This window comes from Chrysemys picta, chromosome 16, assembly GCF_011386835.1.
Source record: "Chrysemys picta bellii isolate R12L10 chromosome 16, ASM1138683v2, whole genome shotgun sequence".
In the NCBI taxonomy this organism is placed as follows: domain Eukaryota; kingdom Metazoa; phylum Chordata; order Testudines; family Emydidae; genus Chrysemys; species Chrysemys picta.
Genome location: NC_088806.1, coordinates 3,646,049 through 3,671,422, shown reverse-complemented (window position 1 = coordinate 3,671,422; position 25,374 = coordinate 3,646,049). Strand labels below are relative to the sequence as shown.

The window sequence follows — 25,374 nt, the reverse complement described above, 5'->3', positions numbered from 1 at the left end:
GCGAGTGGCGATAGCCCTGTGGAAGCTTGCAACGCCAGACAGCTACCGGTCAGTCGGGAATCAATTTGGAGTGGGCAAATCTACGGTGGGGGCTGCTGTGATCCAATTTGCCAGGGCAATGAAAGACCTGGTGATAGCAAGGGTAGTGACTCTGGGCAACGTGCAGTCAATAGTGGATGGTTTTGCTGAAATGGGATTCCCAAACTGTGGCGGGGCCATAGACGGAACCCATATCCCTATCTTGTCACCGGAGCACCAAGCCCTGGTGGATCACAAGGGACGTTTCACCAACATCAACGTGGGATGGCCGGGAAAGGTACATGATGCTCGCGTCTTCAGGAACTCTGCTCTGTTTCGAAAGCTGGAGGAAGGGACTTTCTTCCCGGACCAGAAAGTGACCATTGGTGATGTTGAAATGCCTATCGTGATCCTTGGGGACCCAGCCTACCCCTTAATGCCATGGCTCATGAAGCCGTACACAGGCAGCCTGGACAGGAGTCAGGACCTGTTCAACTACAGGCTGAGCAAGTGCCGAATGGTGGTGGAATGTGCATTTGAACGTTTAAAAGCGCGCTGGCGCAGCTTACTGACTCGCTCAGACCTCAGCGAAAAGAATATCCCCATTGTTATTGCTGCTTGCTGTGCGCTCCACAATAACTGTGAGAGTAAGGGGGAGACCTTTATGGCGGGGTGGGAGGTTGAGGCAACTCGCCTGGGCGCTGATTACGCGCAGCCAGACACCAGGGCGGTTAGAGGAGCACAGCAGGGCGCGGTGCGCATCAGAGAAGCTTTGAAAACGAGTTTTGTGACTGGCCAGGCTACTGTGTGAAACTTCTGTTTGTTTCTCCTTGATGAACCCTCCAAACACCCCCCCCGACCCAGTTCACTCTACTTCCCTGTAAACCAACCACCCCACCCCACCCTCCCTCCCCTCCCGCTTGCAGAGGCAATAAAGTCGTTGTTTTTTCACATTCATGCATTCTTTATTAGTTCCTCACGGAAGTAGGGGGATAATTGCCAAGGTAGCCTGGGATGGGTGGGGGAGGAGGGATGGAAAAGGACACACTGCATTTTAAAACTTTAAGTCTTATTGAAGGCCAGCCTTCTGATGCTTGGGCGATCATCTGGGGTGGAGTGACTGGGTGGACGGAGGCCCCCCCACCGTGTTCTTGGGCGTCTTGGTGAGGAGGCTATGGAACTTGGGGAGGAGGGCTGTTGGTTACACAGGGGCTGTAGCGGCGGTCTCTGCTCCTGCTGCCTTTCCTGCAACTCAACCATACGCTCGAGCATCTCAGTTTGATGCTCCAGCAGATGGAGCATTGCCTCTTGCCGTCTGTCTGCAAGCTGACGCCACCTATCGTCTTCAGCCCGCCACTTGCTCTGTTCATCCCGCGATTCAGCCCGCCACCTCTCCTCTCGTTCATATTGGCCTTTTCTCATCTCCGACATTGACTGCCTCCACGCATTCTGCTGTGCTCTATCAACGTGGGAGGACATCTGCAGCTCCGTGAACATCTCGTCCCTCGTCCTACGTTTTCTCTTTCTAATGTTCACTAGCCTCTGCGAAGGAGAAACATTTGCAGCTGGTGGAGGAGAAGGGAGAGGTGGTTAAAAAAGACATTTTAGAGAACAATGGGTACACTCTTTCATTACAAGGTCTCATATTTCGGCTTGCAGGCAGCCATCGTAGGCCACAGTGTTTTGGCTTTTTTAACCTTCTTAACATGCGGGAAAGGTTGCAAACAGCAGCGCATTTCCCATATCAAGGATGAATTCGGTTGTCCATTTAAAATGGGGTTTCAATGTAAAAGGAGGGGGCTGCGGTTTCCCGGTTAACATGCGGCACAAACACAAGTAAACCACCCCCCCCACACACACACACACACATGATTCTCTGGGATGATCACTTCACCCCTCCCCCCACCGCGTGGTTAACAGCGGGGAACATTTCTGGTCAGAAGAGCAGGAACGGGCGCCTCTGAATGTCCCCTTAATAAAATCACCCCATTTCAACCAGGAGAGCTTTCTAGATATGTCCCTGGAGGATTTCCGCTCCATCCCCATACACGTTAACAGACTTTTCCAGTAGATGTACTGGCCGCGATTGCCAGGGCAAAGTAATCATTAAACACGCTTGCTTTTTTTTGTAATGTTTACAAATATTTACAAAGTTACACTCACCAGAGGTCTCCTGTGTGCCCTGAGGGTCTTCGGTGAGTTCGGGGGTTACTGGTTCCAGGTCCAGGGTCACAAACATATCCTGGCTGTTGGGGAAACCGGTTTCTCCGCTTCCTTGCTGCTGTGAGCTACCTACAGTACCTCCATCGTCATCTTCCTCGTTCCCCAAACCGTCTTCCCTGTGTGTTTCTCCAGTGAGAGAGTCATAGCACACGGTTGGGGTAGTGGTGGCTGCACCCCCTAGGATCGCATGCAGCTCCGCGTAGTAGCGGCAAGTTTGCGGCTCTGCCCCGGACCTTCCGTTTGCTTCTCTGGCTTTGTGGTAAGCTTGCCGTAGCTCCTTAATTTTCACGCGGCACTGCTGTGTGTCCCTGTTATGGCCTCGGTCCTTCATGGCCTTGGAGATCTTTTCTAATACTTTTCCATTTCTTTTACTGCTACGGAGTTCAGCTATCACTGCTTCATCTCCCCATATGGTGAGCAGATCTCGTACCTCCCGTTCGGTCCATGCTGGAGCTCTTTTGCGATCCTGGGAGGACTCCATCACGGTTACCTGTGCTGATGAGCTCTGCGTGGTCACCTGTGCTCTCCACGCTGGGCAAACAGGAAATGAAATTCAAACCTTTGCGGGTCTTTTCCTGTCTACCTGGTCAGTGCATCTGAGTTGAGAGTGCTGTCCAGAGCGGTCACAATGAAGCACTGTGGGATAGCTCCCGGAGGCCAATAACGTCAAATTCCGTCCACGCTACCCCAATTCCGACCCGCAAAGGCCGATTTTATCGCTAATCCCCTCGTCGGAGGTGGTGTAAAGAAACCGGTTTAAAGGACCCTTTAAATTGAAAGAAAGGGCTTCGTTGTGTGGACGTGTCCAGGCTTAATTCGGTTTAACGCTGCTAAAGTCAACCTAAACCCATAGTGTAGACCAGGCCTGAGAGAAACAGGGAAGCTGCCAGTAAGGTAGGAGCAGCAAGGCTCTGAACCCTTCTAGCAAGGAAGGCCATACTTTATCCCCAGAAGGGAAGACAAACAAGCACAAGGGACTGACTGAGGGAAGGAATAGCCAGCCCCTGTGCTACCTACAGGGTTTTGCTTTGCCCAAGCCTCGGTCTCCAAGGCTAAAAAGGACTGAGCCTGCTGAGGAGAAGGAGGTACTTTGCCACACGTCTCACAGCACTGCGAGGTTCCCTGCAGCAGTGCATCGCCCAGCACTGTGAGCTTCCACATAGCAGTGCCTCTCCCAGCACTGTGAGCTTCCTCACAGCAGTGCCCTGGGACTAGCCCCTGGAGCCAAGTGGCCAGTGCAAGCGCAACCACTGGCTGTGGAGTTGGGCCCACTGGATACCTCTGACACATGGCTGCTTGTGCTCGGAGCGATGCTGGGGAGGGAGCCGGAGCGATAGCTCAGACCATCGTCAAGTCCCCCCAGGGGGATCCCCAGCGCCCCACTTACCTCCAGCTCGTCCTGCAGGCTGGTGCTCTCCCCCAGGGAGCCGGCCAGTGTGACAGGGAAGTTGAAGGGAAGCTCTCTGCAGCGCCGGACCACCACCGGGTGGACCCCATTCAGGAACTGGGACCCAAAGAACATGTCCTCTCGCCAGTGTGCCTGCACGTACTCTGGGGGGACATGAGCAGGGCAGCTGTCTGGTTAATGTACCGGGCTGGGACTCAGGGGAGCCGGGTTCGAGTCCTGCCCCAGGCACCTGGGGCAGCTTGTGGTGTCTCTCGGGGCCACAGCCTTCCCCCGCTAGATAACAGGGCTAATGGTCCAGCATGATGAGGGCTCAATCTCAGTGGGGGTCTAGGCAGCACTTGAGACAAGGGGGTCCCTGATGGGGGGGGGATGTCTGGGAAGTGCCTGGCACAAGGGGTCCTGGAGTGTGGTGGGCAGTGCCTGGCACAAGCAGCGTTGGGGTGTCTAGGTGCTTGGGTCACACCCATCCCAATCACCCTGCTCTGTGCGTGGGGGCTCCTGTGGGCCTAGGCAAGCGGGGCTTGGAGTGGGGGTTCACCCACCTGTGATTGGGGTCTTGTTGAAGTAGAAAAGCTTGTTGATGTCATCCAGTTTCACCCAGGAGTTGGTGCAGTTCAGGAAACCCTTCAGCTGCAGCTCCACCTTCCTGGGGGGAGGGGGGCAGAGAGACATGTGAGAGCCTCTGGGAGGGCTTGGGATGGAGATGGCCCTTTCTCCCCCTGAGAATAACAAATAGGGCCCCCCTTTCTTCCCCCCAGAGAAGGGTCAGAATTAAGGTTATGGAAGGCGCTAGGCTACATGGTAGGGTTTGGGCTAAGGAAGGACTATAAGGCATAGGCAGAGTGAAAGAAAGAGTATGGTATATGGGTTAGGGTAGGATTAGGGAAAAGAGAGTACAGGGTTAGGATTAGGGTTAGGGTTAAGGCTAGGGTTTGGGTTTAGTCTCTGGGAATGACCTGGGCTGTGGGGGCCGGCAGTCACATGCTCGAGGAAGGGGGGGGTCTTGATGAAGGGTTAAGGTTACTGTGTAGGGTTAAAAGCAACAGAGAGTCCTGTGGCACCTTTAAGACTAACAGATGTATCGGAGCATAAGCTTTCATGGGTGAATGCTCACTTCATTGGATACATGTAATGGAAATTACCAGGGGCAGGTATATGTTATGTGTAGGGTTAGTGTATAGAGTTAGGGTTAATGTATAGGGTTGTGTATAGGGTTATGAATAATGCACAGGCTTAGAGTTACTATATTGTGTTTTGTATAGGGATATGGTTAGTGTAGGGTTGTGTATTGGGTTAGGGTTACTGTATAGAGTTCTGTATAGGGGTATGGTTAGTGTATAGGGTTAGAGTTGCTGTGTAGGGTTGTGATATAGGGTTATGGTTAGTGTATATCGTTAGTTACTGTACAGGGTTGTGTACAGGGTTAGGGTTAGTCTATAGGGTTGTGTTTAGGGCTGGGTTAGTGTACAGGGCTAGGGTTACGGTACAGGGTTGTGTATAGGGTTACTGAAGAGTGTTACTGTACAAGGTTAGGGTTAATGTACAGGGTTGTGTATAGGACTAGGTTAGTGTACAGGGTTAGGGTTAGTGTACAGGGTTGTGTACAGGGTTAGGGTTAGTGTACAAGGTTGGGGTTAGTTTCTAAGGGCAGGTCTAGCGGCAGGTGCTGGGAACAGGTCTGAGCTGTCGGGAAGCAGCACTCACACGTTCACCCCATGCAGCAGGACGTTGGTGCTCTTGGTGAAGGAGTACATGTTGTTACAGTCCAGTTCACTAATGTTGTCCACGTCCAGGCACCGGGGCAGTCCAGGGGCAAACTCCTTCCAACTGGGCAGGGAGAGACTGCAGGGAATGTTAGCCCTGGCCTGCTGCTGCCCCGACATTCCCTCAGCTGCAGTCCCGGGCCAACGTGTCCTGCAGTTCCTACCATCCCCTCCATTCCTGGGACCCCGCACAGCCCTGAGCCCCGGGGAGCTCCCCGAACCCCCACCGGGCTCTCACTCACCCATAGCACTTCCAACGGTGCTTCAGCTCAGCCTGCCGCTGCTCCTGCAGCAATGGGGAATCGGCATCGTTCCAAACCATCTGGCCTGGGGGAGATACAGAATGTGAGAGAGAGACAGGGGTGTGTGGGGATAGATAGGCTGACCGACTGAGGGGGGTATACGGGAATGGATAGAGAGAGGGATGTGTATGGGGATGGATAGAGAGAGGGGTGTGGAAGGGTATGGATAGATTGAAGGATGTGTATGTGGATGGATGGACAGAGGGGTGTGTACAAGGATGGAGAGATGAGCTCTATGGGGATGTATAGATAGATGCGGTATGCAGAGATGGATAGATAGAGGGGGTATATGGGGAAGGATATATAGAGGGGTGAGTATGGGAATGGCTAGATAGAGTGGGTGTGGATGGGAATGGATAGATACAGGGGTGTGTACAGGGACTGATTTACAGAAGGGTGGATGGGGATGGATACACAGAGGGGTGTGGACGGGGATGGATAGATACAGGGGTGCGTATGACAATGCATAGATATAGAGGGTGTACAGGGATGGCTAGATAGAGCAGGTGTATGGGGATGCCTGGATAGATACAGGGGTGAAGACGAGGATTGATAGACAGAGGGGTGTGTATGAGGACAGATAGATTAAAGGGGTGTATGGAGATGGACGGGGGGTTCGGGATAGATAGATAGCGGGGGTGTATGGGCATGGATAGATAGAAAGGTGTACGGGGATGGATAGAGAGGGGTGTGTGTACAGGGTTGGATAGATGGACGGGGTGTATGGGAATGGATAGAGGGGTGGATGGGGTTGGATAGAAGGGTGTGTACATGGATGGATAGATGGAGGGGGAGCATGGGGATGCAAAGATAGAGGTGTGTTACAGGGATGGATAGATAGCGGAGTATATATGGGGTTTGATAGATAGAGGGTTGTGTAAGGGGAAGGATAGATAGAGGGGGTGTATAGGGATGGATAGATGGGAGTGAATGGGGATGGATAGGTCGAGGGGGTGTACGGGGATGGCTATAGAGAGGGGGTACTCCAGGATGGGTAGACAGAGGGAGTATACGGGGTGGATAGATAGAGTGGAGGATGGGGATGGATAGGTAGAGGCATATGGATGGAGATGGATGAATAGAGAGGGTGTACAAGGATGGATAGATAGGTGGTCTCTACAGGGATGGATCGATATATGGGTGGATGGGGTTGGATAAACAGAAGGGTCTGTATAGGGATGGAAATATATAGGGGGTCTATGGGTATGGATATATAGATAACTGGCTCTGTGGATGAGGGAAAAGCAGTGGATGTGTTATTCCTTGACTTTAGCAAAGCTTTTGATACAGTCTCCCACAGTATTCTTGCCGCCAAGTTAAAGAAGTATGGGCTGGATGAATGGACTGTAAGGTGGATAGAAAGCTGGCTAGATTGTCGGGCTCAACGGGTAATCAATGGCTCCATGTCTAGTTGGCAGCCGGTTTCAAGCGGAGTGCCCCAAGGGTCGGTCCTGGGGCCGGTTTTGTTTAATATCTTTATTAATGATCTGGAGGATGGTGTGGACTGCACTCTCAGCAAGTTTGCAGATGACACTAAACTAGGAGGTGTAGTAGATACACTAGAGGGTAGGGATCGGATACAGAGGGACCTAGACAAATTAGAGGATTGGGCCAAAAAAACCTGATGAGGTTCAACAAGGATAACTGCAGAGTCCTGCACTTAGGACAGAAGAATCCCATGCACTGCTACAGACTAGGGACCGAATGGCTAGGTAGCAGTTCTGCAGAACAGGATCTAGGGGTCACAGTGGACGAGAAGCTGGATATGAGTCAACAGTGTGCTCTTGTTACCAAGAAGGCTAACCTCATTTTGGGCTGTATAAGTAGGGGCATTGCCAGCAGATCAAGGAATGTGATCATTCCCCTTTATTCAACATTGGTGAGGCCTCATCTGGAATACTGTGTCCAGTTTTGGGCTCCAGACTACAAGAAGGATGTGGAAAAATTGGAAAGAGTCCAACGGAGGGCAACAAAAATGATTAGGGGTCTGGAGCACATGACTTATGAGGAGAGGCTGAGGGAACTGCGATTGTTTAGTTTGCAGAAGAGAAGAATGAGGGGGGATTTGATAGTAGCCTTCAACTACCTGAAGGGGGGTTCCAAAGAGGATGGAGCTCGGCTGTTCTCAGTGGTGGCAGATGACAGAAGAAGGAGCAATGGTCTCAAGTTGCAGTGGGGGAGGTCCAGGTTGGATATTAGGAAAAACTATTTCACTAGGAGGGTGGTGAAGCACTGGAATGCGTTACCTAGGGAGGTGGTGGAGTCTCTTTCATAGAATCATAGAATATCAGAGTTGGAAGGGACCTCAAGAGGTCATCTAGTCCAACCCCCTGCTCAAAGCAGGACCAATTCCCAGCTAAATCATCCCAGCCAGGGCTTTGTCAAGCCGGGCCTTAAAAACCTCCAAGGAAGGAGACTCCACCACCTCTTTCCTTGGAGGTTTTTAAGGTCAGGCTTGACAAAGCCCTGGCTGGGATGGTTTAGTTGGGAATTGGTCCTGCTTTGAGCAGGGGGTTGGACTAGATGACCTCCTCAGGTCCCTTCCAACCCTGATATTCTATGATTCTAGGTGTGTGTATGGGGATTGATTTTTTTTTTTTTTTTTTTTTTTAGGAGGGTGGACGGGGAGGGATAGACAAAGGGGTGCGTATGGGGATGGATAGATAGAGGAGTTTACATACGGAAGTATAGACGGTGTGTACAGGGTGGTATAAATAAAGGGGGTGTACAGGGATGGATACATAGAGCAGATGTATGGTGATGCCTGGATAGATACAGGGTTGTAGATGGGGATGGATAGACAGAGGGGTGTGTACAGGGATAAATAGATAAAAGGGATGCATGGAGATGAACAGGGAGAGGCGATGTTCGGGATGGATAGATAGCGGGGGTGCACGGGGATGAATAGATAGGGGTGGGTGTACAGGGCTGGATAGATGGGGTATACAGGGCTGGATTTATATAGGGGCGTGTACAGGGATGGATAGACAGAGGGTTGTGGATAGTGATGGATAGAGGGGTGTGTACGGGGAAGGATAGATAGAGGGGTGTGTACGGGGAAGGATAGATAGAGGAGGTGTAGAGAGATGGCTAGATAGAGGGGGGTCTATGGGGATGAATAGATTGAGGGGTGTGTATGGGAATGGATAGACAGAGGGGCTGTACAGAAAGGGACAGATAGAGGAGGTGTACGGGGATGGGTTGACAGAGGGGTGTATACAGGCGTGGATAGATAGAGTGGAGGATGGTGATGGATAGGTAGAGGGGAGTGGAGGAGGATGGATACATAAAGGGGTTGGCACAGGGATGGATAGATAGGGTGTGTGTATGAGGATGGAAAGAGATCAGGTTTGTGGGGATGGATGGATAGAGGGGTGTGAAGGGGGATTGATTTACAGATGGGTGGACGGGGATGGATAGAGGGGTGCGTATGTAGATTGATAGATGGAGGGGGTGTATGGGTTTGGATAGATAGAGGGGTTTACACACAGAAGAGTAGACAGAGGGGTGTGTACAGGGAGGTGTAGATATATGTGGTGTACATGGATGGTTAGATAGAGTGGGTGTATGTGGATAGATGGATAGACACGGGTGTACATTGGGATGGATAGACACAGGGGTGTGTACTAGGGTGGATAGATAAAGGGGATGTACATGGATGAAGAGATAGAGGGGGTGTATGGGAATAGATAGAGTGGTGTGGATGGGGATGGATAGATGGGAGTGAATGGGGATAGATAGGTCGAGGGGGTGTACGGGGATGGATAAATAGAGGGCTGTGTTTGGGGATGGATAGATACGATTTACGTACAGGGTTGGATAGATAGGGTGTGTGTATGAGGATGGAAAGAGATCAGGTTTGTGGGGATGGATGGATAGAGGGGTGTGAAGGGGGATTGATTTACAGATGGGTGGACGGGGATGGATAGAGGGGTGCGTATGTAGATTGATAGATGGAGGGGGTGTATGGGTTTGGATAGATAGAGGGGTTTACACACAGAAGAGTAGACAGAGGGGTGTGTACAGGGAGGTGTAGATATATGTGGTGTACATGGATGGTTAGATAGAGTGGGTGTATGTGGATAGATGGATAGACACGGGTGTACATTGGGATGGATAGACACAGGGGTGTATACTAGGGTGGATAGATAAAGGGGATGTACATGGATGAAGAGATAGAGGGGGTGTATGGGAATAGATAGAGTGGTGTGGATGGGGATGGATAGATAGAAGGGGTGTTTAGGATGCATAGAGTGAGGGGTGTGTACGGGGATGGATAAATAGAGGGCTGTGTTTGGGGATGGATAGATACGATTTACGTACAGGGTTGGATAGATAGATAGATGGGGGTTTATGGGGATGGATAGATAGAGGGGTGTGGATGGGGACAGATAGACAGATGGTCTGTATGGGGATCGATAGGTAGAGGGAGTGTAAGAGTATGGATAGATAGTGGGGTGTATCGCCATGGATGGATGGATAGAGGGGTGTGTACTGGGATGGACAGACGGAGGGGTATACAGGGATGGAGAGGCATGGGGTGTGTATGCAGATGGATAGATGGACTGGTGTTTGGGGATGGATGGATAGAGGGGTGTGGTCAGGAATGGATAGACAGAGAATTGTATATGGGGCTGGATAGGTAGTGGGGTGTGGACGGGGATAAAGGGGGTGGACGGGGATGCAAAGATAGAGGGAGTGTATGGGGATGGATACATAGAGGGGTATGGATGGGGATGAATAGATAGGGGGTGTGTACCGGGATGGATAAATAGAGGTGGTGTATGGGGTTGGATAGATAGAAGTGTGGATGGAGTTGTGTAGACAGAAGGGTGTGTACAGGGATGGATAGATAAAGGGGGTGTATGGGGATGGATGGATAGATAGAGGAATGTGTACGGGCATTCATTAACAGAGGGGTGGATGGGGATGGATAGACAGAGATGTGCGGATGGGGATGAATACGTAGAGGCATGTGTATGGGGAAGGATCGATAGAGGGGTGTGGATGCGGAAGAATAGACAGAGGGGTGTGTACAGGGAGATATAGATATAGGCAGTTTACAGGGATGGATAGATAGAGGTGTGTGTACAGGGGTGGATACACAGCACGGGTGTCTGTGGATCAATGGATAGAGGGCTGTGGACAGGGATGGATAGACGGGGGAGTATGTACAGGGTTGGAGAGCTAGAGGGGTGTGTACAGGGATGGATAGATAGAGAGGTGGATGAGCTTGGATAAACAGAAGGGCGTGTACGGGCATGGATAGACAGATGAGGTGTATGGGCATGGATGAATAGAGGGGTGTGTACATGGATGGAGAGAGATAGAAGGATGGACCAGTTTGGATAGACGGAAGGGTGTGTACAGGGATGAATCGATAGAGGGGTTGTACAGGGTTGGATAGATAGAGGTGATGTATGGGAATAGATACAGTGGTGTAGATGGGGGATTGATAGAGGGATGGACAGGGTTGGATAGAGAGAAGGGTGTGTGCGGAGATGGACGTATAGAGAGGGTGTTGGGGATGGATGTATAGATAGAGAAGTGTGCATGGGGATAGATACAGAGAGGGGTGTGTACGGGAATAGATAGAGGGTTGTGTACAATGATGGATAGATAGAGGGGGTGTCTGGGGATAGTTAAGTGGATTGGGTTTGGATAGAGAAGGGAGTGTTCAGGGATGGGCATATAGAGGGGGTGTTGAGGATGGATGGATAGATGGGTGTGTTCAAAAATTTATATATTTGGGCTGTATATGGGGATGGATAGATATAGGAGTGTGTACGGGGACAGATAGATAGCGGTGTGTACGGGGATGGAAATACAGAGGGGTGTGGCTGGGGATGGATAGATAGAGGGGTGGGGATGGATAGATAAAGGGGTGTGTACCGGGATGGATTGTTAGCATGGGTGTATGGGAATGGATGGATAGTGTGACAAAGTTCCTCCTCTACCTTGGTGGGTCCTGCGCTTATTGGCGGATTTGCTCGCTTCACAGATTCACCCTGTGGGTCAGGAAACAGTCCAGAGACCTTTCCCTCTGGTAGAAGTTATAGTGCAGGTCAATTCCTCCTGTGTTTGATCAGGAGTTGGGAGGTATGGGGGGAACTTGGGCCCGCCTTCTACTACGGGTTTCAGCCCAGGGCCCTGTGGACTGCAGCTGTTTAGAGTGCCTCCTGGTACAGTTGCACGACACCTACAACTCCCTGGGCTACTTCCTCATGGCCTCCTCCCAACACCTTCTTTGTCCTCACCACCAGACCTTCCTCCTGACGTCTGATAACACTTGTACTTCTCAGTCCTCCAGCAGTACACCTACTCACTCTCAGCTTCTTGCACACCTCTTGCTCCCAGTTCCTCACACACACTTCCTCTCCTCTAGCTCTCCCTGGCTTGACTGGAGTGAGCCCTTTTATAGCATCAGAGGGGCCTTAATTAGAGTCAGGTGCTTCATTGCCTCACCTGACTCTTAGCAGGTTAATTGGAGTCAGGTGGTCTATTAGCCTGGAGCAGCCCCTGCTCTGGTCACTCAGGGAACAGAAAACTACTTATCCAGTGGCCAGTATATCTCCCTTCTGCTACTCTGCTGTTCCCCACTGGTCTGGGTCTATCACAATAGATAGAGAGGTGTGGATGGGGATTGATAGAGGGGTTGTACAGGGATGGATAGATAGAAGGGTGTGTACAGTGATGAATGGATAGAGGGTGTGGATGGGGATGGATAGGTAGAGGGGTGTGGACATGGATGAATGGATAGAGTGGTGTGGACGGGAATGGATAGATAGAAGGGTTTGTATGGGGATGGATAGACAGAATGGTGTGGATGCGGATGGATAGAGGGGTGTGTATGGGGATGGATAGATAGAGGGGTTGTACAGGGATGGATCGATACAGGGGGTGTGGACAGGGATGGCTAGATAGAGGGTGTGTATGGGGATGGATGGATAGATGTAGGTGTGTGTGTACGGGGATGGATAGGCAGAAGGGTGTGTGTGGGGCTGGATATATGGAAGGGGTGTTGGGGATATATTGATAGAGGGGTGCGTAAAGAGATGCATATACAGAGGGGTGTGTACGGGAATGGATAGAGTTGTGTGTATGGGGATGGATATATAGGGGGTGTTTATGGGAATGGATACATGTAGGGGTGTGAATGGGGATGGATAGATTGAGGGATGGACGTGGATGTATTGACAGAGGGGTGTGGACGGGGATGGGTAGACAGAGGGGATGTATGGAGATGGAGAGGTACAGGGGTATGGATGGGGATCGATGGATAGAGGAGGTGTATGGGGATGGACAGATAGAGGGATGTCTACGGCTATAGCTATCTATGACCCTAAGCGGCACCAGGCTGGTCCCCATGCACCTTCCCCCAGCCCACAGCCCCCTACCTTTGCCCTCCCGCAGCTCCAGGTTGTGGTAGCTCTCGACCCACTGGTAGCAGGGGAAGCGGTAGCTCTGGCCATGGGGGGAGACAACCTCCAGAAAGCTGCAGTACCAGTTGTCGGTGGGGAGAAGGAGTAGGGCTCCTTGTGGAGTTGCACCAGGATGATGTCCCCCAGCCAGTGCTGGCAGCACAACTTGAACTCCTCCACCTGCAGCAGGGGGTGTGGGGCGGTAGGAGAACCCGACTGTGAGGGCGTGACTCCGGGATTAATCCAGCAACTCAGGGATTAACCGTCAGCATCTGTCTCCCCCACAAAATAAAATACTTGTTTGCCTCCTGTGCCTCCATTGTGTGGAAGTCTCTAAGGAAACACAGATAAGGTAGGTCACTGTTTCAACTACTGTTCTACTCAGCACCTGCCTTTCATTAGCCTGGAGGTAGAGGCCAAGGTTTAGCAGTTTGGCTAGAGCTTGAGGTACGTCAGCATAGCTGAGCAGTGTATAGGAGAAGGGCACAATCCCTTTAAAGCCTTTGTGAGCCCTCTAACGGTGCCCATCATTTTTATAAGCTGTCAGAAACGGGTCAGAGCAGCCATGTGCATCTAAGCTTGGCCTCAGTTAAAGCAGAGGCTGATGTCCTTCCCCCTGCCCATCCAAGCCCTCTACCGTGTGCTCAGCCCGCCCCATCCATGCCTTACGGTTTAATGAGAGGCGCACCCCATGTGACGTTACACTCCATATGTTTTATAAAAATATGTTTATAAGTGTGGATATGATGTAACTGGAATATGCTTTACGCAAAAGGTTTCTTGTAGGGTATCATTACAAAGCTTGTAATCTACTGAGTGTGGTCATCCTATTTCTATGAATGTATCACTCTTGTATCTGAAACTAGGAATATGAAATATATCTCTGAGGTCCTATTGTAATTATGCAAAGTGTGGGCTATTAATGGTGGTTTGGAATTTTGATGGCTCCCATTAAGCAGGACAATTGGTTGTAAATAGCTCTGTTTACCCGCAAGCCTTCCTGTTTCTGTGTATGTCAGCAAGTGGGTAATGAAGTCTGACAGTGACATGTGATCATGTCACCTGAACTGGAATCCATATTAAACCTGGTGCTTTTCCATTTAGAAGGAGAGTTGGAGACCCAGAGAGACAAAGAATTCCTGCCTTGGGCCAAAGCTATAAAAGGGGGTGGAAAAGAACAAAAGGGGAAATCCTTGAGTTATCCTCTGAGGTGGAACTAACAAGGGCTGTACCAGGGAAAGGATTGGGCCCAGACTAGGAAGGAGTCTAGTCTGTGAAAGAAGCTTATTGGAACATCTCTGAGGGTGAGATTTACCTGTATTCAGTTTCTTAATGTATTAGGCTTAGACTTGCATGTTTTGATTTATTTTGCTTGGTAACTTACTTTGTTCTGTCTGTTTTTACTTGGAACCACTTAAATCCTCCTTTTTATACTATAATAACTTTTGTTTATTAACTAACACCGAGTAAGTGATTAATATCTGGGGGAGCAAACAGCTGTGCATATCTCTGATAGAGTGTGGACTATTTATGAGTTTACCCTGCATAAGCTTTATACAGCGTAATACGGATTTATTTGGGGTTTAGACCCCATTGGGAGCTGGGTGTCTGGGTGCTGGAGACAGGAGCACTTGCTGAGCTGTTTTCAGTTAAGTCTACTGCTTTGGGAGATGTGGTTCAGACCTGGGTCTGTTTGCCCCAGGCTAGCGTGTTTGGCTCAACAAGGCAGGATTCTGGAGTCCCAAGCTGGCAGGGAAAACTGGCTCAGAGGTAATTTCAGTACATCAGGTAACAGTCCTAAGGGGGTTTCTGTGACCAAACTCATCACACCCTGCCAGGTCCTCGGGCACCCTCCTGAGCTGCTGCCCCTCCTTGACCCTGCAGCCCCAGGGCAGCCGCAGCCCAGGTCCCCGATGGGCTGGGCTGGCCACACTCTCTGTGGGTACCCAGACTATATAAGGACCCCAAAAGCCAGAGGAAGCTGGCTGAATGACAGACTGATGCCTGTTGCCTCACCAGGCCCTGCCCCACTGCCTCATCTGATCTCCACCTAACCCACTGACCCGGGCCCATGCACCAGATCTTCGAGGTATCGGCCCTCCACAAAAACTGAAAGCATCGCCCCAGATGTCTCTGATTCTGATCGACCTCCCAGCTATCCAACCCCTTGAGTCTTGCTCTAGAACTCCCCCCTTAGCCCGCCCTGTCCCCCGGGCATTACCATCCCTGCAAATTGTTCCTCTGTGATCTCCAGCCCCAAAACACCAGGCCTGCCATCCCAAAAGAGCAGTAGCTTGGGGCTGGCACAGCACTTAACACCGCTGCAGTGAGATCTAGTGCTAGTGAAAAGGAGACTGAGTTCGTTTTCTGAGTAGATGCAGATCATGAATGTTGGCCTCCAGGGCCTACCATGAAACATACCAATGTCAGTTTGAAAGCTTCTCTTCTGTCTCTTTAGACATCAGGCTGTGACTCCACAAAGAAATACAGCAACTTCTGCACTTGCATGTGTCCAATGGGCCCATCTAGCCTGGTATCCCATCTCTCACTGCATTGCCGAAAGCCTCTCGGTTTGAGTGAGAACCCACAGAGAAACATTCTGCAATAACCTTCCCATGAGTGAGGTGTCTTCTTCGCTCAAGGCACTTGGGAACTGGCTGGGGACCAGGAACCGCAGGGCAGACAACCCTTGTTTATTGCAGCAGGTGAAATCTGGATATTACAACGATTTTGGGTTAGGGTTATTTAATCCCTCTGCTCAACCTTGTTAAACTCCTCAAATTAGTAGCAGTGATTCCTGGGGTGAATGTAAAGCCCTTTAATGCGATTACTTTTTTGCTGCATTTGTTATTTATTTACCAATTATTGTTATTAATAGTAATATAAAAAGGGGTCACTTTTCCAAGATTTTTTTCTGCCCCGCAAATGGAAGAAATGGAGTTTCTTAAAAAAAAACAAAAAAACCCCCAAACAATAAAAACCTATATTCTCACAGATTCATATGACTCCAGGTGCTTGGGGTTTTAAGATATACCCAAAGATCATATGATGCGCAAAAAAGTCAGGCGAGTTAGCAATGCTATAGAAATGCCAGTGCTGTTAACTATTTCAGTACTATCTGGGAGTGTTCACACACCATCAGTGTATAGGCTTGTTTGTCAGCCTGAGATTGAATTTGGGGTGTGACTTTTTGATATGCTTATATCTTATACTAATATGTGTAAACAAAAGACAAAGATTAGGGGCATGCACGGCAGGTACAGTTGGGCCTGCTAAGGAGGCAGAGCGGGGAATAGGGAAGGGGGGGACAGGCCGGGCTCTGCAACGTCGGGGCTGGGAAGGGGAACACGGGGGAACAGACACTGCCGGTGTGTAGAGCTCTGGATATGCTTGCTTGAAACTAACCCAATAAACATCTCATTGCCTGCACTTCGGCCTGCTGCCCGCCTGCTTTCTGTCCACGTGACAAGTGCCAGGGGAGAGGGTGAAGGGTTGGCAGGCACATGTACATGCTCCGATCAGGACTAGGGTGCACGAATGGATCTGTGGAACTCATTGCTGTGTGCAATCGAACCAGCGCACACTACCTGGTTCCATACAAAGTGCTCAAGCTGGTGTGGACAATACCCCGTTTGTCTGTGACGATCCAGTGGACTCATAATACGGACAACAGCATGTGATACCTGCAGGAGCAGCTCGCTGCTACTGCCAACAACCGGACAGATTTAAAATATACACTCCAGAATGGTGTTAAAAGACCTTGACCCTGTCAGAGGAGGAGGAGCAGTTCTGGTGGTGGCCTGGATGTTGGACTATATTACAATGATCAGGTCTCCCGATGTTACTGTGGATTATTATGGCTATTGGCCTGTTGCTAAGTATGCTAATTTTGCAATGTCTACTGCAGCGGTTAAGGGGGGCACAGACCCACAGGGGAACCCCACTAATTGTCATGGAAGAGGCCCTCCACCAGACTGTGGCAGATAACCTGGACCCAACCTCTCGGGCACACCATTATGGGCGTCTGGCACACTCATTGGAATATGGATGTCCGTATGAGGGAAGGTGCAGGGCATAGGGGGCAGTGGGGCAAATGGAGCATCAAGACATTCCACCTTGATGCCTGGCCCTATCAGGAAATGTGTTGCCATATGTCCTAGGCTTTTCCCGGGATACCTGGGCCAGTGGATCCTAGAAGAAAAGAAAAAGAAGGGGGTGGAGTGTGAGGATATAGGCTTGTTTGTCAGCCTGAAATAGAATTTTGGGTGTGACGTTTTGATCCTTATAATATGTGGGAAGGAAAGACAAAGACACGGCGTGTTACATGTGCCCACAACCAGATGGGGTGATAAGAGATGGAACTAAAATGTTACAGGCCGTGCTGGGAGTGTAATCTATGAGCATGACTGGCTCCTCTTTCCAGCCAAGATCAAGCATCCAGTTAGGAGGGAAAAAGGGGGTTGGCCGGGAGGCATACGACAAACTAAAAGCCGGAGAAGAGCCTGGCTTTGCCCAGGACGCAACCTCACTCCTTACCCCTCTGTAGTGGTGCAGATGGCCCACTCCAGCCACGGGTGGGACAGAAGTACCCAGGGAGGCTGTGGAAACCTGCAGCTAATTAGGGCGAGGCTTGTTAGGAGCCGCACGGGAGGCAGCTGCTGGGGCAGAGCAGATATAAGGAGCGGCCCAGCAGAGCGGAGGGGAGTCTCTCCCCAACAAGCAAAGGAGGAGGATGGGCTCCCAGGGATAGCACCGGAGATAGAGGAGTGCTGGGCAGGCTCAGGGGAGCAGAGGGGGAGCTCTGGCCTGTTACCTGGTAGGCTGGGCAGGGAGGCTGCTGCTAGAGAGTCCCTGGGTCGGGACCCAGAGTAGCAAGCAGGCCTGGGTCCCCCCTTGCACTGCACCTGGCCATGAAGGAGTAGGGCCGATACAGACTGCAACTTGGCCCTGAAGTGAGGGGCTACACTTTGGGTTGTGGTTGGCCCATGCGGTGGGTGCAAGGCACAGGACTGCCATGATCCCTGGAAGGGGTGTGAGGAAGAAGTAATGGGTACTGCCAGAAGGCAGTGTCCTGAAGAGGACTCCGCTGAATAGGGGAGCAAGGCGGGTCCGAAACAGTGGAGCAGAGCAGATAATGGGCAGGACACACCCTGCAGAGAGCGCTCCAGAGCTGGAGTGAGCTAATCCCCAGAGCAACCAGCAGGTGGTGAGTCCTCCACACCCATACACCCTCCTGTGTGGTACAAAAGTGGGGGGACAAAGACCCCAGACCCACACCCCTCCAAAACAGAATATGACCATAAGCTGTAAGAGGTGGGACAGGGGAGTGCACGGCTGGTATATTTGGGGCTGCTAAAGAGGAAGGGCGGGGGAATGGGGAACAGGGACACAAGCCGAGCTCTGCAGCATCAGAGCTGGCAACAGAACACTGGGAAATAGACTCTGCAATGGGTGTTTGCTTGGAACTAACCCCAAGAAACATCACATTACCTGCACTTTGGACTTCTGGACCTCTGCTTTCTGTCTGCGTGGCAAGAACCAGGGGAGGGGGGGAAGGGAAAGCCCCCTAACACCCACCATCCCTCTGCGTCCCTCCGAAACCATCATGAGTTTGGTTTATAAATCATGAGATTTAAAAAAAAGCAGTAGCCCGTGTGCTTTGTATTTTTGAGGTATTTCTACAGCTAGTCTATTTTAGGTACTTATCCGGCACCCATCACTGCTGTATGGAGGCACCTTGAATCTTTAACGCATTTACCCTCACAGCACTTTTGTGAAGTAGTACAGTGCTGTTATCCCCATTATATAAATGGGGAAACTGAGTCACAGAAAGGCTTTCACACAATGAGACTGCAGTAGTACAGGGAATATAGATCCAGGATCTGTCATAGCCCTGGCAACTACTCTAACCACTGGACTGTCCGACCCAGGTAGTTTAATGAGGACATAGAATGGATTTTTCAGTTCTGGCAATTCCAAGGAAGTTGAGGGGGGAAGGAATTCACTTCTGGTCAAACTGAAAAAATGAAATTTTTGGCGAAAAAGTCAGTGGACGTCATTTCAGGTTGAACAAGATATTTCATTCGACCTAAAAAAAAGTTTTGTTTTGTCTCAAGCATTTTTTAAAACATTTTAAACAAAATGAAACATAAAAGAAATGCTCATTACCTAGGAAAATTGAACACCTTCATTTTGAAAATGAGAAGACCGAAACATTCTGATTTTTTTTATTTTGGAAGTCAAACAGTTCAGTCGAATCAGTGCAGATTTGTGAAAGGTCGTGCCAAATAGCCATTTTTCACCACGAAAAAAATTACAGTTGAAAATTTGCACCCCTTTCTTCTCTCTAGCATAAGCAGTAACATTCTCACAATAAAAGCTGCCAGTCTCCTGTCATAATCACGTGACTCCAGGCACTGGAGATTTAAAAAAACCACCAACTATTTGGAGATCTTTTAAGCTGCATTTTGTTCAGGTTTTCTATGCAACCACTAGGACTAGAAACTTAAATATTTTTTCAAATGAACGCAGAGTTGCCCAGCGTAACCCCATGACTGGGGATTGATGATCAAACAGCCCCAAGTCCTGAGCGTTGGCGACCCCCGCACTTTCTACTGGGAGGTTCTGTCCACAGAGCCTGGCCCCGTTCTACTAGTACTCACCGTCCTGGGGTTGAAGTCCTTCCCCCAGTTGTTGAGGGACTTCTTGTCACTCTCCTTGTGGGTCCCCACCAGGGTGATGGAGATGGAGCTGAATGTCCCTGCTAGCAGGAAGTTCCCAGTGGTCACACGGACTTTGTAGGTGCCCATCGTAGTTGGTGAGGCAGGGAGGAGCGTATCTGGTGGGATCCCTTCTATGGCTGGCCGTACTTGCTGGAGATCCGGTGTTATCTCCCAGTCCTGCCACGCTGCTGGTTTTTATATTGCTCTCATTAAGCAGCTGATGCTGTGAGTGGTGAGTTCTTCCATGGATCAGCCACCCCCAGCACTGGGGATTGGACACAGGCAAAGGGTGGTGAGGCTGACTTGGCTAATTTTCATTTCCAATGAATGCTTAAGGAGGTCTCCACCCACTGCCCACACAGGGTGATAAAACAAAGTGGTGACAGACCAGGTGTCGGACTAGATTGATAACTGGTATATTTCTGATATGGGAAATGTAAGAAAGAGTGACTCCACAGCAGATCCCAGGATTTGGACTGACCGTTAGAAAGAAATGTCTCTCAGCCAGCTCTCTCAACCTGCTGAGTTTGTGCTAATTGAAACAGGCCTGCCAGTTTGCAAGGTCTGTGCTAATTGTAGAAAAATGTTCAGAGACAAAGAGTTTGCTGGTACAACTTTGTTTTCCTGAACTCTGGAATAAGATGTGTGACTCCCGCACTCTTGCAGGCTTATCTTGTTCATATCCTTTTAGATATAACAAGTGGGATGAATAGACTTATTGAAGTCTGCCATGTCCCACTGATTTTAGAATGGTTATGTTAAAGGATGGGTAGGTGATTAAAATGCAGATGTGACAGGATATACGTTGGAGTGTGAATGTAATTGTATGTATGTATGATTAAATGAGGAATGAAAGATTAAAGCTTGAGGTGCCAACCTTAAAATCAGATCGTTTGGCTGAAGAAAGCAATGGACGAGATAGCCCGATAACCCTGAGGGCATACTTGCCCCAAGGACAGGAGGGTCAAAGAATCAAAGAACAAGATAACAACATACTGGCATTTTGTCATTGCTGTGCCATCTGAATGATTGACTATCACCTCAAATGTGAGAAGAGCATGATGAAGCAAACCCTATAAACTTGTATGAGGATAAATCCCTATAAGAACAGAACCTGAAAACTACGGTGACCAGATAGCAAGGGTGAAAAATTGAGACAGGGTTGGGGGGTAATTGGCACCTATATAAGACAAAGCCCCAAATATTGGGACTGTCCCTATAAAATTGTGACATCTGGTCACCCTACTGAAGACTGAGGACTTTGGGTCTGCTTCTGCAAACCAACCTCCAGGAGCATCGGATGTGCATCTGACAAGACCCTGCTCCACCCTCATGTCCAGGCCAGTGACTTGGCACGAGCAACTCTGAGGCTGGGAACTATAACAACTTTGCAGAACTTGTGTGTGTGAGTGAATGAGATGTGACAGCTATAACTGACTGCTTACTCTGATTCTTTCTGTATTCACAATAAACGTGGCATTTTGCCTCATCCCCTTTAATAAGATCGGATGGTTTTTATTTTATTGGTATAACATTTTGGTGGAGAATTGCGAAAGGAGGAATATTGGTATTTGTCTTGGTTATTGTGAAAATTGGTGTGCACACCACCAGCTCTAGAGAGCTTGGCACTTCTATCTTGACAACCAGACAAACTGTGAAGGATATAGGAGTTTGTCCACCCTCTAGGTCTTGAAGGATATATATATAGACAGGGGTAAATCAATCTCCTTGCCTTAAAGGATATGTATAGGCAGAGGTAAATATTATTCAGCTACAATTTCAGAATCCAGACTGTGTCACTCACTGAACCGTGTCAGGGGTGATGGAAAGTTTGAACAAGCTTTTAAAAAATGTTCAAGACAAGGCAGGGTAAGCTGTTGCCTGAAGGGGAAGTCAAACTGGAGGTGGCCCCGACCTCACCTGTTAAGGAAATCACTCCTTTTAAACAGATCTTGTTCTGTTAATCCAAACTCTGAAACATATAGGAGTTTGGGCAGTGTAGGATTTTTGGAAGTGATATTGTGGTGATTTTAAATTTTGAAAGAAATGTCCAAAGAAAGGCACCAGGAGGAGTTATGGAGCCCCCCCTCCTTGCTAAATTAGTAGTGGAACAAAGCCTGTGCCCATGGAAAGGGACGGTTCAGTGAGGAAAGCAGGATCAGGCCCAGACAAGCAGGCAGGCAACAGATAAAGAAATGGGAAAACAGATTGGAAGCCCTGAGGGCAGAGTGGCAGGAGTAAAGAAAGGAGTAAGTAAGTACAGCCATGGGGAATTCAGATCCCTGGGACAATACTTGAAATGGTAAAATCTGAGTTGATAAAAGTGTCTTTTTGGGAGATATGAAAGTGATTTAAGGAAAGAGAGTGAAAAGTTAACTCTGCAGAGGCTGGAGGGAATTAAGCAATTAAACTTTGTGAAAAGGACCTAGTGGTTACAGCGGATGAGAAGCTGGATATGAGTCAACAGTGTGCTCTTGTTGCCAAGAAGGCTAACGGCATTTTGGGCTCTATAAGCAAGAGCATTGCCAGCAGATCGAGGGACGTGATCATTCCCCTCTATTCAACATTGGTGAGGCCTCATCTGGAGTACTGTGTCCAGTTTTGAGCCCCACACTACAAGAAGGATGTGGAAAAATTGGAAGGAGTCCAGCGGAGGGCAACAAAAATGATTAGGGGGCTGGAGCACGTCTTATGAGGAGAGGCTGAGGGAACTGGGATTGTTTAGTCTGCAGAAGAGAAGAATGAGGGGGGATTTGATAGCTGCTTTCAATTACCTGAAAGGGGGTTCCAAAGAGGACGTATCTAGACTGTTCTCAGTGGTAGCAGATGACAGAACAAGGAGCAATAGTCTCAAGTTGCAGTGGGGGAGGTGTAGGTTGGATTTTAGGAAACACTATTTCACTAGGAGGGTGGTGAAGCACTGGAATGGGTTCCCTAGGGAGGTGGTGGAATCTCTTTCCCTAGAGGCTTTTAAGGTCAGGCTTGACAAAGCCCTAGCTGGGGTGATTTAATTGTGGATTGGTCCTGCTTTGAGCAGGGGGTTGGACTAGATACCTCCTGAGGTCCCTTCCAACCCTGATATTCGATGAATCTGTGAAAATGTTAAAAAGGAAAGTGTTAGAGAAAAAGAATTCTTGGTTTCTTTGCAGTTGTTCTGAAGGGAAAATGGGCCCCTTTCCAAAGAAATGTTTGTAAATAAGTCAGGCAAAAAGAGACAATCTGAAATCAAATATGTAAGGTTCTAAGGACCAATTGGTTTTGTTTTGTTTTTAATAATGCCACTAAAAATCCATTTGACTCTTTAATTCGAAGTTGCAAAACTGACAGACTATTTTGCCAGATACATGGAATTGGAGTTGTTTGGCTTTGGAATTTGGCATTTAACCCTTAAGGGGTAACTCGATGCTTTACACAATTTAAAATGTTTTTAAATAAGGACCAAAGTCGTGGCTTCAGCAGAGTTTTCAAGGACCTTTGTTAAAGTGACAGTCTGATTACTCAGAGCCACCTTAGGTCCAATGTTCCTAACATTGCTTCTTTTTGTTTTGTGCACCTCACCCCTTCTCTTGCTTCAGAGGGGCATTGTCTTTTTTTACTTTAATTTCTTATAGTTTTACTACAGCTCTCATCTGCTATTTTGTTACAAAAACCAAACAAACAACTAAACAAAGGTTAAGTTGATCTGGACTAGTTGGCCAATAAAGGTTGTGGAATCTGCATCACTGGAGGGTCTTAAGAAGAGGTTGGACAAATACCAGTCAGGGATGGTCTAGGTTTACTTGGTTCTGTCATTTATATGATTTTGATGTCTGCTTTTGAAGCCAAACTGATGGGTTCAAATCCCCCACGCGGCTGTGAAAGGGGCAGCAAAAATGGATATTCCTTCCTGTGAAGTCCCATGCTCTGCAATAGGAGGGCAGACTAGATTATCACCTAGGTCCCTTTTGGCCTGGGAAATCTCTGAATGCCCACCCCTAATTTTTACAGATGTGTGGGGAAGCTAAACCTTTTTCCCATAGCATTGTAGGGCGGCCAAAGGGCCCGACAGTCAGATGATCTGCTTTCTATTCCCAGCCCTTGCCTGCTGGCTGATCTCAGGCAACTCCCTTCTGCCTTTGCATGACTTAGTTTCCCTAACGATAAAATGAGGTTAAGGATACTAGGATCCATTGCGATCTATGGGTGAAACCTTCCAGGGAATGTCCTGAAAGCCGGAGGATGCCAGGGGCCACCTAGAAAGGAAAGCTAATCCCAGCCCACCCCCAGGAGTTTACAATGTATGAGATGGGGGCAAGCAGCGAGATCTGACTCAGCTGAGTGGGTCTGCCAGGTGCCGAGAATCCACTCCAGCCCTTGGTAAATTGTCCACATGGTTAATTGCTCTCACCACTAGTTCCAGTCTCAGTTTGCCTAGTTTCCGGATCGCGTTATACTTTGTCAGCTGGACTGAGGAGCCCATGATCCAGTATTTGTTCCCGTGTTGGTATTTATAGATTGGGATCAAGTCACACCTTAACCTCCCCTTTTGTTAAGCTAAACAGATCGAGCTCCTTCAGTCTCTCACTCCAATGCCGTTTTTCTAACCCTTTCCTCATTCCTGTCATTCTTCTCTGAATTCCCCTGCACTCTTATTTGGATCCATGCCTCACTCGCAGCCCCCTACCCAGCTCCCCAGACCCATTCCCCACTTGACACACTGTCCCATGGCTGCGCTGATGTCTTCCCTGCAAGCTATTCCAGCCATGAAGTGCTTGCCCAAATCACATTGCAAGAGGTCCCAGCCTCATCAGAATGGTCATTAACTTGTGATTTATAGCCAGGGTGAACGTTGCCGCTAGGCCAAAGGGCATACAGGGCAGGCCACCTAGTTCACACTGATTCCATGACAAGGAGTCTGGCGGAGTGGAAAGTCCTTTAGTTGCCAGGATATGATGCATGGGCTTCATGAAGGCATGGTTAAAGCTGATTTGGGTTCTTTGGAAAGTGACATATGACGAGGGAAAAAATTTGACCAGCGCACTGAGGCTGCATGAGCTTTTGGACTTCAATTATTTCCTGCAGCAGGGAGTTCCACAAGTGAGTTATCCATTACTGGAAATGTATTTCCTTTTCTATTGGACATCAGTTCATTGCACTATTGATATCATTCCCATAGTGCCTAGACCCCCAGCTGAGACCACGGCCCCCGGGTGCTGCACAGACCCCAATCCAGATCAGGGCCCCTCCTCCATTGTGCCATGTCACCTTGGTCTAGTGTTATGAAAAGGGGTAAATAGCAACATACTAGCCCTAATCATATCTCTAACCCTAAGCCCCTACTCAACCCTAAACTTCATTCCAAGAGTATGTCTACACTATGAAATTAGGTCGATTTTATAGAAATTGATTTTTAGAAATTGATTTGATACAGTCGATTGTGTATGTCCACACTAAGCGCATTAAGTCGGCGGAGTGCATCCTCACTACCGTGGTTAGCATCGACTTATGGAGCGGTGCACTGTGGGTAGCTATCCCGCA

The 25,374-nt window shown here is 49.2% G+C and overlaps 1 pseudogene; it reads right to left on the bottom strand.

Moving 5' to 3' along the window:
- The window catches only part of LOC101943181 (hydroperoxide isomerase ALOXE3-like), a 29,832-nt pseudogene extending 9,888 nt beyond the window's left edge, over positions 1–19,944 (bottom strand).
- Between the last annotated feature and the right edge of the window lie 5,430 nt (positions 19,945–25,374).